This window comes from Lissotriton helveticus, chromosome 10 (assembly GCF_964261635.1).
Source record: "Lissotriton helveticus chromosome 10, aLisHel1.1, whole genome shotgun sequence".
Taxonomy (NCBI): domain Eukaryota; kingdom Metazoa; phylum Chordata; class Amphibia; order Caudata; family Salamandridae; genus Lissotriton; species Lissotriton helveticus.
The window spans coordinates 1,119,358,225-1,119,371,326 of record NC_136071.1 but is presented as its reverse complement, the minus strand read 5'-3'; positions in this window follow the sequence as shown (position 1 = coordinate 1,119,371,326).

Here is a 13,102-nt window from a genome sequence, read left to right as displayed (position 1 = left end):
TTGATTGTTTGGGCGCAATACCAGGACTTTGGTGGTCTAAAGTAATCCTCATTTTTCACTGTGACTTTGTCTTATTACCACTGGCGATGAGGAATTTGACTTCTATCATCTCCAACACATTTGATCTTCGATTTTTGTTACAATCTCTCCCCAAATTGCCACCCAGTGGAAGAACACTCTTCTCTTATATAAACAAACAATGGGTACTATTGGAAACTGACACAGAACAAAATAACAGAAGCAAAATCCGGCTTATTTCCATTTCAACAATCCGTCTAAAACTTTGAGAAATTGTTGGGAATCTTGAGAAATGATAATAAGATCCAGTCCAAATATTACATATAGAAAGAGTAAAAGTTTGAGAGACTTTCTGGTCAGAGGCCATTTCAGCATGGCATGGAGAAACAACATAGGGAATGGCTGAAGATGAATTATTGGAATTTATGTATGAAATGTAAGGCCTGCAAGTATAGTCATCAGAAAATAAAGTGCCATTTAACCCCAAACCACACACCATAGTTGATATAACATGTAAATCAGATTATGTGGTCTATTGTATTGATTTCCCTTGCAGGAAAAGATACAGAGCAAGTAGTATGTTTCAAGGAAAACACATTTTGGAGTCAATTCGTGCTATTCGGAACAAAGACCCAAGATACACAGTGGCACTCCACATTGAGAAATTACCTGAGGGAGATCAGACTAAGATGTTGTTTGATTGGTTTAGACACAATTGGAAGATATCCAAAGGAAGACGAAAGATGCCAGAAATTGTGCAAACTTGAACCCCGCTACAGTAGTAAATTAGAAATTTATGGACCTGCCGGACTCAACATCATATATTCATGTATGTACATTTCTACTGCTAGGACATCTTGTCCTTTATTCTGTATTGTTGTTTTATGAGTTTATGTTGGACATGGTTTTATAGTAGGACAACCAAAAAACATTGAGTGTACAAATGATAAGAAGAACAAATAAAGTGATAAACATGTAAACACGTATCATGGATAGTAATCGCAACAGCAAAGGTGCACCACAACATATGACATATAATATATAATATTCAATGAGTCACAAGGGTGACATTCCTCAATTTGAATATCTTTTATTTCAAGAACATGAATGAAGCACCATACAGGCGATGCGTTTCGTCCCAACAAAGGACTTCTTCAGGGCTGTTAAATACAAACACATAAATAGACAAAATATAAAACACATCTGACAAACACTTATATACACATATATATATACACTACAATTTATATACACATATATATACATTTAAAAATGCCTTGGGAAAAACAAGCCATGAACGTATATTTACTTATGTTATGGTTCAAGAAGTGTGTGTCTGGTTAGATTAACTCCATACAAATTTAGACACATATAGACAGACAGCATAAGAAATAATTAACAGAGGGGTAGGATGTATATACTAGCTCCATCTGGGTAGCACAGTAAACATTCTAATTTTGAAAGAGCGCTCAGAACAAAGCAACTTAGGATTTGTCAAAAAGCAAAAGGTGTATAATCGTAACAACGGTAGAATTGAGGGAAAAGAGGTTGGAATAAGAGAGAGTATAGATGATAGACAAGGTGAGAAAAAGAAGAGCAGTTGGTTCTAGAAATGTACCTTATATTAAAACTGACAACTTCAGAGATGATAAGAACACGAAGTTGATGGAAAATTGGCAGCATAAATGTCGAAAAGCTCGTCTCCTTTAATATGATAGACAAGTGAAGATTAATTGATGATATTATCTATACCGTTATTATACAGTCTAGTTTAATTAGCTCACTAAAGATAGTTGAGGAAAGACAAGGTGAAAACTTACAAGGGATAAAGGATCCAAATGATCCTGTGAGTGCTTACACACATCTGGCCAACTCAAGATGGCCACCATAGCTACACATAAGTTTCGTATGGCTTGTAAGTATATCTCCTCGCTTTTTCCCTGAGAACCTTGCTGCTATTTTACAGCTGCCATCTGTTTTTTTCTGAAATATATCCCAAATTAAAACTCGCCCGTTCTCCTCTTTACTATATCTATTGGACTCGGACGGTAGAATTGCGATATATAGTCGGAATCACATTATGTCTGTAACATACTCAGTGATATGTCCATCTTGTTTCTCTTGGTAAGGAACACAGTATACATTATTTTATTACACGTGGTTTGACGCTAATCGAGCGTCATGTTCATTTTTGCCGTTCTTTTCTAATTACGGCTATATACTAGTATACATTACAAGATGGCCGCCGTTAACTAACATTCATGTCATGTGACACGCAAGGATCCCTCTACTCGTGGGAATCACAGGTGATTCCTCTCTCGCCTTGTTAGCCCATGTATAAAAGAAGTCAGAAATCCTCATGGCTTCATACGCTGCCGGAGGACGCATCGTGGTCGTCAGGGGGAACCTTTTGGATTTTGCGGAGCGGTCCTATCATAGACCGGTAAGACACCCCCTGGGTCCTTTAATTTGACCTAGAGGTGTGCACTGTAAAACTACTCTAAGTGCAGTAGGCGTCTGGGTTAAAGACGTAGGATTGGGGTCCTTCAAACCATGGTTATCACTGTACTAAAATTCTCTTATTACATTTTTGAAGTGCTTTCACTTGGATAGACTTGTGGTACCGGCTGAAATACTTAGATGCATGGTTGTCTTTCTAAACGGGAGTTGGGATATGGGCTCCTTTAAAAGTTGACATTAGTCTCCTTACCGTGTGTTACTAAAATGGAACTTTGGTTTTAGAAAATTGCCTCTCTTCTACTGTTGGCGATGGATAGTTGATGTATTCTATTTCAATCAGGCATTCTCTTTATATATTAGTATTGGACACCTAGCCTAATCTGCTTATGTTTTACATCTGTACAGACTGTGGCATCAAATTTATATCTGTATTCTTCTGATTTCGCGACATATTGGACTCATTTGCTAATTTTGGATTATAGATAGGTAAGCATATTCTTCTATTTATATTCATCTCTTTAAACAGGTATTGATTGCCCATATATACCTTGCTAGACTCATTTATCTTATTTAGAGCAGACTGTGACTTTTTTTGGGCTCTTATTATTTACATAGGAATCATCCTTACTACCATGTCTGATAATATTGACTCTTGGAATTTCTTCGGACTACAAATATATAATATATGTCTATTTGGCGGGCATTTCAGTGACCCACTCATATTGCCAAAGATCTTGTTATCAGATGTTATCTGTTAATAACTTGGTTGGATGAAATTGAAATTGTTGTTTCTACCCATATCACTCTACCTGATAACATTGACTTATGACAATATTGTTTTCTGAGAACTCTTGTGTATTAAACACATCATTTACTGTCTAGCAGGGAGACATTATTATTGATCCCGCTTTTATTCCCACAGACTTCCTTATCAATTGTTACCTGATGTGGTTTGGTTGGACGTATCAGAAATCATCGCTCTATTTTGAAGTACAGCAAAACACACAGTATGATGGACGGAATGTTGCACAATGGCAAAACATTCACCCCCAGTCACAGATCTGGGTTTAATCCATCGTTATTTTGCTCACCAAGCCACCCCAGTTCAGACATGGCCATATGCAAATCAGTCTTGACCCTGTGCCTCGTGGGAACAGTCCAGCCCGAACTGCCAAGCCATGTCTTCCCTGGACCGGAATCAAGCATCCTAGGACCGGTTTCTGGCTATCAGCCGTCTTTAGCCAGGATAGCTTGACTCCAGTGGCTTAGTGAGCAAGGGACCCACATCTGGGCATACCCTTCCCACATAGGGTGAACAGCAAAACACACAAGATGATGGACGGAATGTTGCACAATGGCAAAACATTCCCCCCCAGTCACAGATCTGGGTTTAATCCATCGTTATTTTGCTCACCAAGCCACCCCAGTTCAGACATGGCCATATGCAAATCAGTCTTGACCCTGTGCCTCATGGGAACAGTCCAGCCCGAACTTCCAAGCCATGTCTTCCCTGGACCGGAATCAAGCATCCTAGGACCGGTTTCTGGCTATCAGCCGTCTTCAGCCAGGATAGCTTGACTCCAGGCTTAGTGAGCAAGGGACCCACGTCTGGGCATACCCTTCCCACATAGGGTGAACAGCAAAACACACAAGATGATGGACGGAATGTTGCACAATGGCAAAACATTCACCCCCAGTCACAGATCTGGGTTTAATCCATCGTTATTTTGCTCACCATGCCACCCCAGTTCAGACATGGCCATATGAAAATCAGTCTTGACACTGTGCCTCATGGGAACAGTCCAGCCCGAACTGCCAAGCCATGTCTTCCCTGGACCGGAATCAAGCATCCTAGGACCGGTTTCTGACTATCAGCCGTCTTCAGCCAGGATAGCTTGACTCCAGTGGCTTAGTGAGCAAGAGACCCACGTCTGGGCATACCCTTCCCACATAGGGTGAACAGCAAAACACACAAGATGATGGACGGAATGTTGCACAATGGCAAAACATTCACCCCCAGTCACAGATCTGGGTTTAATCCATCGTTATTTTGCTCACCAAGCCACTCCAGTTCAGACATGGCCATATTCAAATCAGTCCTGACCCTGTGCCTCATGGGAACAGTCCAGCCCGAACTGCCAAGCCATGTCTTCCCTGGATTGGAATCAAGCATCCTAGGACCCGTTTCTGGCTATCAACCGTCTTCAGCCAGGATAGCTTGACTCCAGTGGCTTAGTGAGTAAGGGACCCACATCTGGGCATACCCTTCCCACATAGGGTGAACAGCAAAACACACAAGATGATGGATGGAATGTTGCACAATGGCAAAACATTCACCCCCAGTCACAGATCTGGGATTAATCCATCATTATTTTGCTCACCAAGCCACACCAGTTCAGACATGGCCATATGCAAATCAGTCTTGACCCTGTGCCTCATGGGAACAGTCCAGCCCGAACTGCCAAGCCATGTCTTCCCTGGACCGGAATCAAGCATCCTAGGACCTGTTTCTGGCTATCAGCCATCTTCAGCCAGGATAGCTTGACTCCAGTGGCTTAGTGAGCAAGGGACCCACGTCTGGGCATACCCTTCCCACATAGGGTGAACAGCAAAACACACAAGATGATGGACGGAATGTTGCACAATGGCAAAACATTCAACCCCAGTCACACATCTGGGTTTAATCCATCGTTATTTTGCTCACCAAGCCACCCCAGTTGAGACATGGCCATATGCAAATCAGTCTTGACCCTGTGCCTCATGGGAACAGTCCAGCCCGAACTGCCAAGCCATGTCTTCCCTGGACCGGAATCAAGCATCCTAGGACCGGTTTCTGGCTATCAGCTGTCTTCAGCCAGGATAGCTTGACTCCAGTGGCTTAGTGAGCAAGGGACCCACGTCTGAGCATACCCTTCCCACATAGGGTGAACAGCAAAACACACAAGATGATGGACGGAATGTTGCTCAATGACAAAACATTCACTCCCAGTCACGGATCTGGTTTTAATCCATCGTTATTTTGCTTACCAAGCCACCCCAGTTCAGACATGGCCATATGCAAATCAGTCTTGATCTTGTGCCTCATGGGAACAGTCCAGCCCGAACTGCCAAGCCATGTCTTCCCTGGACCGAAATCAAGCATCCTAGGACCGGTTTCTGGCTATCAGCCGTCTTCAGCCAGGATAGCTTGACTCCAGTGGCTTAGTGAGCAAGGGACCCACATCTGGGCATACCCTTCCCACATAGGATGAACAGCAAAACACACAAGATGATGGACGGAATGCGGCACAATGGCAAAACATTCACCCCTAGTCACAGATCTGGGTTTAATCCATCGTTATTTTGCTCACCAAGCCACCCCAGTTCAGACATGGCCATATGCAAATCAGTCTTGACCCTGTGCCTCATGGGAACAGTCCAGCCCGAACTTCCAAGCCATGTCTTCCCTGGACCGGAATCAAGCATCCTAGGACCGGTTTCTGGCTATCAGCCGTCTTCAGCCAGGATAGCTTGACTCCAGTGGCTTAGTGAGCAAAGGACCCACGTCTGGGCATACCCTTCCCACATAGGGTGAACAGCAAAACACACAAGATGATGGACGGAATGTTGCACAATGGCAAAACATTCACCCCCCATCACAGATCTGGATTTAATCCATCATTATTTTGCTCACCAAGCCACCCCAGTTCAGACATGGCCATATGCAAATCAGTCTTGATCTTGTGCCTCATGGGAACAGTCCAGCCCGAACTGCCAAGCCATGTCTTCCCTGGACCGGAATCAAGCATCCTAGGACCGGTTTCTGGCTATCAGCCGTCTTCAGCCAGGATAGCTTGACTCCAGTGGCTTAGTGAGCAAGGGACCCACGTTTGGGCATACCCTTCCCACATAGGGTGAACAGCAAAACATACAAGATGATGGACGGAATGTTGCTCAATGACAAAACATTCACTCCCAGTCACGGATCTGGTTTTAATCCATCGTTATTTTGCTCACCAAGCCACCCCAGTTCAGACATGGCCATATGCAAATCAGTCTTGATCTTGTGCCTCATGGGAACAGTCCAGCCCGAACTGCCAAGCCATGTCTTCCCTGGACCGGAATCAAGCATCCTAGGACCGGTTTCTGGCTATCAGCTGTCTTCAGCCAGGATAGCTTGACTCCAGTGGCTTAGTGAGCAAGGGACCCACATCTGGGCATACCCTTCCCACATAGGGTGAACAGCAAAACACACAAGATGATGAACGGAATGCGGCACAATGGCAAAACATTCACCCCTAGTCACAGATCTGGGTTTAATCCATCGTTATTTTGCTCACCAAGCCACCCCAGTTCAGACATGGCCATATGCAAATCAGTCTTGACCCTGTGCCTCATGGGAACAGTCCAGCCCGAACTGCCAAGCAATGTCTTCCCTGGACCAGAATCAAGCATCCTAGGACCGGTTTCTGGCTATCAGCCGTCTTCAGCCAGGATAGCTTGACTCCAGTGGCTTAGTGAGCAAGGGACCCACGTCTGGGCATACCCTTCCCACATAGGGTGAACAGCAAAACACACAAGATGATGGACGGAATGTTGCACAATGGCAAAACATTCAACCCCAGTCACACATCTGGGTTTAATCCATTGTTATTTTGCTCACCAAGCCACCCCAGTTGAGACATGGCCATATGCAAATCAGTCTTGACCCTGTGCCTCATGGGAACAGTCCAGCCCGAACTGCCAAGCCATGTCTTCCCTGGACCGGAATCAAGCATCCTAGGACCGGTTTCTGGCTATCAGCTGTCTTCAGCCAGGATAGCTTGACTCCAGTGGCTTAGTGAGCAAGGGACCCACGTCTGAGCATACCCTTCCCACATAGGGTGAACAGCAAAACACACAAGATGATGGACGGAATGTTGCTCAATGACAAAACATTCACTCCCAGTCACGGATCTGGTTTTAATCCATCGTTATTTTGCTTACCAAGCCACCCCAGTTCAGACATGGCCATATGCAAATCAGTCTTGATCTTGTGCCTCATGGGAACAGTCCAGCCCGAACTGCCAAGCCATGTCTTCCCTGGACCGAAATCAAGCATCCTAGGACCGGTTTCTGGCTATCAGCCGTCTTCAGCCAGGATAGCTTGACTCCAGTGGCTTAGTGAGCAAGGGACCCACATCTGGGCATACCCTTCCCACATAGGGTGAACAGCAAAACACACAAGATGATGGACGGAATGCGGCACAATGGCAAAACATTCACCCCTAGTCACAGATCTGGGTTTACTCCATCGTTATTTTGCTCACCAAGCCACCCCAGTTCAGACATGGCCATATGCAAATCAGTCTTGACCCTGTGCCTCATGGGAACAGTCCAGCCCGAACTTCCAAGCCATGTCTTCCCTGGACCGGAATCAAGCATCCTAGGACCGGTTTCTGGCTATCAGCCGTCTTCAGCCAGGATAGCTTGACTCCAGTGGCTTAGTGAGCAAGGGACCCACGTCTGGGCATACCCTTCCCACATAGGGTGAACAGCAAAACACACAAGATGATGGACGGAATGTTGCACAATGGCAAAACATTCACCCCCCATCACAGATCTGGATTTAATCCATCATTATTTTGCTCTCCAAGCCACCCCAGTTCAGACATGACCATATGCAAATCAGTCTTGATCTTGTGCCTCATGGGAACAGTCCAGCCCGAACTGCCAAGCCATGTCTTCCCTGGACCGGAATCAAGCATCCTAGGACCGGTTTCTGGCTATCAGCCGTCTTCAGCCAGGATAGCTTGACTCCAGTGGCTTAGTGAGCAAGGGACCCACGTTTGGGCATACCCTTCCCACATAGGGTGAACAGCAAAACATACAAGATGATGGACGGAATGTTGCTCAATGACAAAACATTCACTCCCAGTCACGGATCTGGTTTTAATCCATCGTTATTTTGCTCACCAAGCCACCCCAGTTCAGACATGGCCATATGCAAATCAGTCTTGATCTTGTGCCTCATGGGAACAGTCCAGCCCGAACTGCCAAGCCATGTCTTCCCTGGACCGGAATCAAGCATCCTAGGACCGGTTTCTGGCTATCAGCTGTCTTCAGCCAGGATAGCTTGACTCCAGTGGCTTAGTGAGCAAGGGACCCACATCTGGGCATACCCTTCCCACATAGGGTGAACAGCAAAACACACAAGATGATGAACGGAATGCGGCACAATGGCAAAACATTCACCCCTAGTCACAGATCTGGGTTTAATCCATCGTTATTTTGCTCACCAAGCCACCCCAGTTCAGACATGGCCATATGCAAATCAGTCTTGACCCTGAGCCTCATGGGAACAGTCCAGCCCGAACTGCCAAGCAATGTCTTCCCTGGACCAGAATCAAGCATCCTAGGACCGGTTTCTGGCTATCAGCCGTCTTCAGCCAGGATAGCTTGACTCCAGTGGCTTAGTGAGCAAGGGACCCACATCTGGGCATACCCTTCCCACATAGGGTGAACAGCAAAACACACAAGATGATGGACCGAATGTTGCACAATGGCAAAACATTCCCCCCCAGTCACAGATCTGGGTTTAATCCATCGTTATTTTGCTCTCCAAGCCACCCCAGTTGAGACATGGCCATATGCAAATCAGTCTTTACCCTGTTCCTCATGGGAACAGTCCAGCCCGAACTTCCAAGCCATGTCTTCCCTGGACCGGAATCAAGCATCCTAGGACCGGTTTCTGGCTATCAGCCATCTTCAGCCAGGATAGCTTGAGTCCAGTGGCTTAGTGAGCAAGGGACCCACGTCTGGGCATACCCTTCCCACATAGGGTGAACAGCAAAACATACAAGATGATGGACGGAATGTTGCACAATGGCAAAACATTCCCCCCCAGTCACAGATCTGGATTTAATCCATCATTATTTTGCTCACCAAGCCACCCCAGTTCAGACATGGCCATATGCAAATCAGTCTTGATCTTGTGCCTCATGGGAACAGTCCAGCCCGAACTGCCAAGCCATGTCTTCCCTGGACCGGAATCAAGCATCCTAGGGCCGGTTTCTGGCTATCAGCCATCTTCAGCCAGGATAGCTTGAGTCCAGTGGCTTAGTGAGCAAGGGACCCACGTCTGGGCATACCCTTCCCACATAGGGTGAACAGCAAAACATACAAGATGATGGACGGAATGTTGCACAATGGCAAAACATTCACCCCCAGTCACAGATCTGGGTTTAATCCATCGTTATTTCGCTCACCAAGCCACCCCAGTTCAGACATGGCCATATGCAAATCAGTCTTGACCCTGTGCCTCATGGGAACAGTCCAGCCCGAACTGCCAAGCCTTGTCTTCCCTGGACCGGAATCAAGCATCCTAGGACCGGTTTCTGGCTATCAGCCGTCTTCAGCCAGGATAGCTTGACTCCAGTGGCTTAGTGAGCAAGGGACCCACGTCTGGGCATACCCTTCCCACATAGGGTGAACAGCAAAACACACAAGATGATGGACGCAATGTTGCACAATAGCAAAACATTCACCCCCAGTCACAGATCTGGGTTTAATCCATCGTTATTTTGCTCACCAAGCTACCCTTGTTTAGACATGGCCATATGCAAATCAGTCTTGACCCTGTGCCTCATGGGAACAGTCCATGGGAACAGTCCAGCCCAGCAGTTCGGGCTTAAAGATTAAGGTTAACATTGCTAAAATATCCCTGTCTACAGACTCAAGTATTGTTTCACCCCTTTCTACGTGGCTACGTTCCGGTCATACTGCATCTAAAATTTATAAATTCTTATCCGCGCCAATCCCTTCACAATCTATGATTACTTAAGATAAATGGGCTCACTTTTTTCAGATGACACTTTTAAACACATCTCACAAGATACTTGGTATCTCATTGGGAAATTATCCCTTAAGTTGTAATAAAATTGCTCCCTCACTTACTCAATCTAAATTTATCTCCCTAAATCTTCTATATTGGACCCCGGCTCGTTTATATAAACTGATACTTTGTGATAGTGATCTATGTTGGAATTGTAATCTTGTTCCAGGTACCCATTTGCATATGTTCTTTGAATGTACCCTATTAAATTCCAACTGGAGCTCGATACAGAAGCATTTATCATTTATTTTTAATACACATATAGAACTTTCTTTACCTTCCCATTTTGAAGAAAGATACTGATACTAGAATATACAGGTTTATCATTGATACGCGAGAGGTTAATAAGATTGTAGTGCCCCAATATCCAGTAGTACAACACTTCTTACTATGGTTCCTTCAACTGCAACTACATTCAGTGTGATCAACTCCAATCAATCAGAGCATTTGTTATGTTATATGTATTTATTTTGTTATGTTATATGTATTTATTTTGCGCACAGCTGCTCCAGCAAAGGAGCGTCCCGGCGCCACCGACAAGGGGAAACACAACACAACAGCCAGCTGAAAACAAAAAACTAGCCAAGAGACTTAAAACAAATATGTTTTGATGGCTTTCCGGAAAAGCATAAGGTCCTCCAACAGACGGATTTCCATCGGGAGGGAGTTCCAGATATTAGCGGCCTTAACACAAAAAGAGCGTCCACCAACACGACATAACCTGAAACGTGGAACCACGGCAAGAGCCTGGCCAGCGGAACGCAAAGCACGAGTTGGAACATAGAGGGACAAAAGGTTAGATAATAGCTGAGGCCCCAAGCCCTTCAGAATTTTAAAAGCCAGACAGAGGACTTTAAAATCAATTCTCTTCCTGACCGGTAACCAGTGCAAGGAACGAAGGACATTGGAGACAGGACAGAATCTGGGCAGGCCGACTATCGCTCTCGCAGCGGCGTTTTGTACCCGCTGCAAGCGAGAGATCTCAGCCTGATTGGCTCCCACCAGGAGAGAACTGGCATAGTCCAGGCGAGAAATAACTGTAGCCTGAATCACCAGCTGCCTAGTTGGAGCGTCAAAAAATCTGAGCACGGGTCTCAAGCCTCGGAGAACACCAAAACAGCAAGCTGCTGTTTTCTTGGTGTGGCCGATGAAAGTAAGGCCAGCGTCCAACCAGACTCCCAGGTTTCTTAATTCCAGAACCGGAATCGGAGCCGGGCCCAGTTCTGGAGGCCACCACCTGTCACCCCAAAGCTCCACTCTCTTCCCGACAATCATAATCTCCGTCTTAGTGGCATTAAGCTGGAGGCAATTCGCCGTCAGCCAGTTGGCCACCGCCTTCAGTCCATTCTGAAACCTGCGGGCATCTTGGTCCGCATCCCCGCTGAGAGTAACCGCCAGCTGAGTGTCATCGGCATATGAGACCAAAGACAGGCCCCAATGCCTAGCGACCTCAGCCAGCGGTCTCACGTACAGATTAAATAACGTGGGACTCAGCGAGGATCCCTGCGGAACCCCCATGGCCAGAGGATGGTATTTGGACTTGAAGGGAGGGATAGCCACACAGAATGAACGATTGTCCAGGAAAGAGTGGAACCACCGTAGAGCCTGTCCCCCAACACCAATCTCCCCGAGCCGATGTAACAGAATGCCATGGGAGACAGTGTCGAAGGCGGCGCTGAGGTCTAATAGTAACAGCGCCGCCGTCTGACCGGCATCCAGCACCAATCGTAGGTGCTCTACCATAGCTAGAAGAGCCGTCTCCGTGCTGTGTCCAGCACGGAAGCCATTCTGTGTAGGGTCTAAGGCCTTAGTCCCGACCAGATGTTCTGACAAGGCCCAGTTGACATGGGCCTCCGCTATCTTTGCCGGCCAGGGTAGAAGTGATATGGGGCGATAGCTTTCAGGTTTCGAGGGGTCCAGTGCAGGTTTCTTAATGATTGGGGAAACCACCACCTGTTTCCATCTGGTTGGAACCACCCCTGATTCCAATGAAAGATTCACTAGGGTACAAACTGCAGAGCCCCCCACAAAAGATTGTTCTCTAAAAAGAGCAGATCTAACTGGATCCAACGGAGAGCCCGATTTAATCTGAGAGGCAAGTTTGTTAAACCCCTCCGGGTGTAATGGGGGGAAGGAATGCAGGATAGAGAGGCTTTGACCCCCTTCTCGAGCTTCCAGGACAAGCCCCGAACTGGGGAAGGCCCGATATATAGTCTGGACCTTCTCCAGAAAAAAGGCAGCCAAGGCCTCACAATGGGAGAGGGACCCCACTGCCACAGAGGAAGTCCTTTTCGCCAAGAGATCCTTGACGGCCTTAAAGATGGTCTTGGATGGGCTCGGGCTATTGCGGAACTCCATGGCATAAAATGCTGCACGAGCTCTACAAATCGCGCGATGGTAAGTCCTGACGGAGGCAACGTAAGCAGCTTTCAAATCAGCCCCATACGTCTTCCGCCACGCCCTCTCCGCCCGTCTACAAGCACCCTTCAGGGCACATACCGCATTATCATACCAAGGGCTCGATTGTCTAACACTCACTTTACTAGACACAATAGGAATCAAAGAGTCCAGTGCCCTAGTGATCCACGCGCAAAACTGGTCGTAACCTGTTTCCACATTATTCAGTGGGCCGAGCGGCTCTTCCGCTAGAAGCTGATGCAGGTCATCTAGCTTCAGTTTGTTCCAACGCCGCCTAGGCACCCTTCTAGCCAATGGGGTAGGAGGGATCTCAGGTAAGGAGAGCCGACAGGTCACCAAAAAATGATCTGTCCA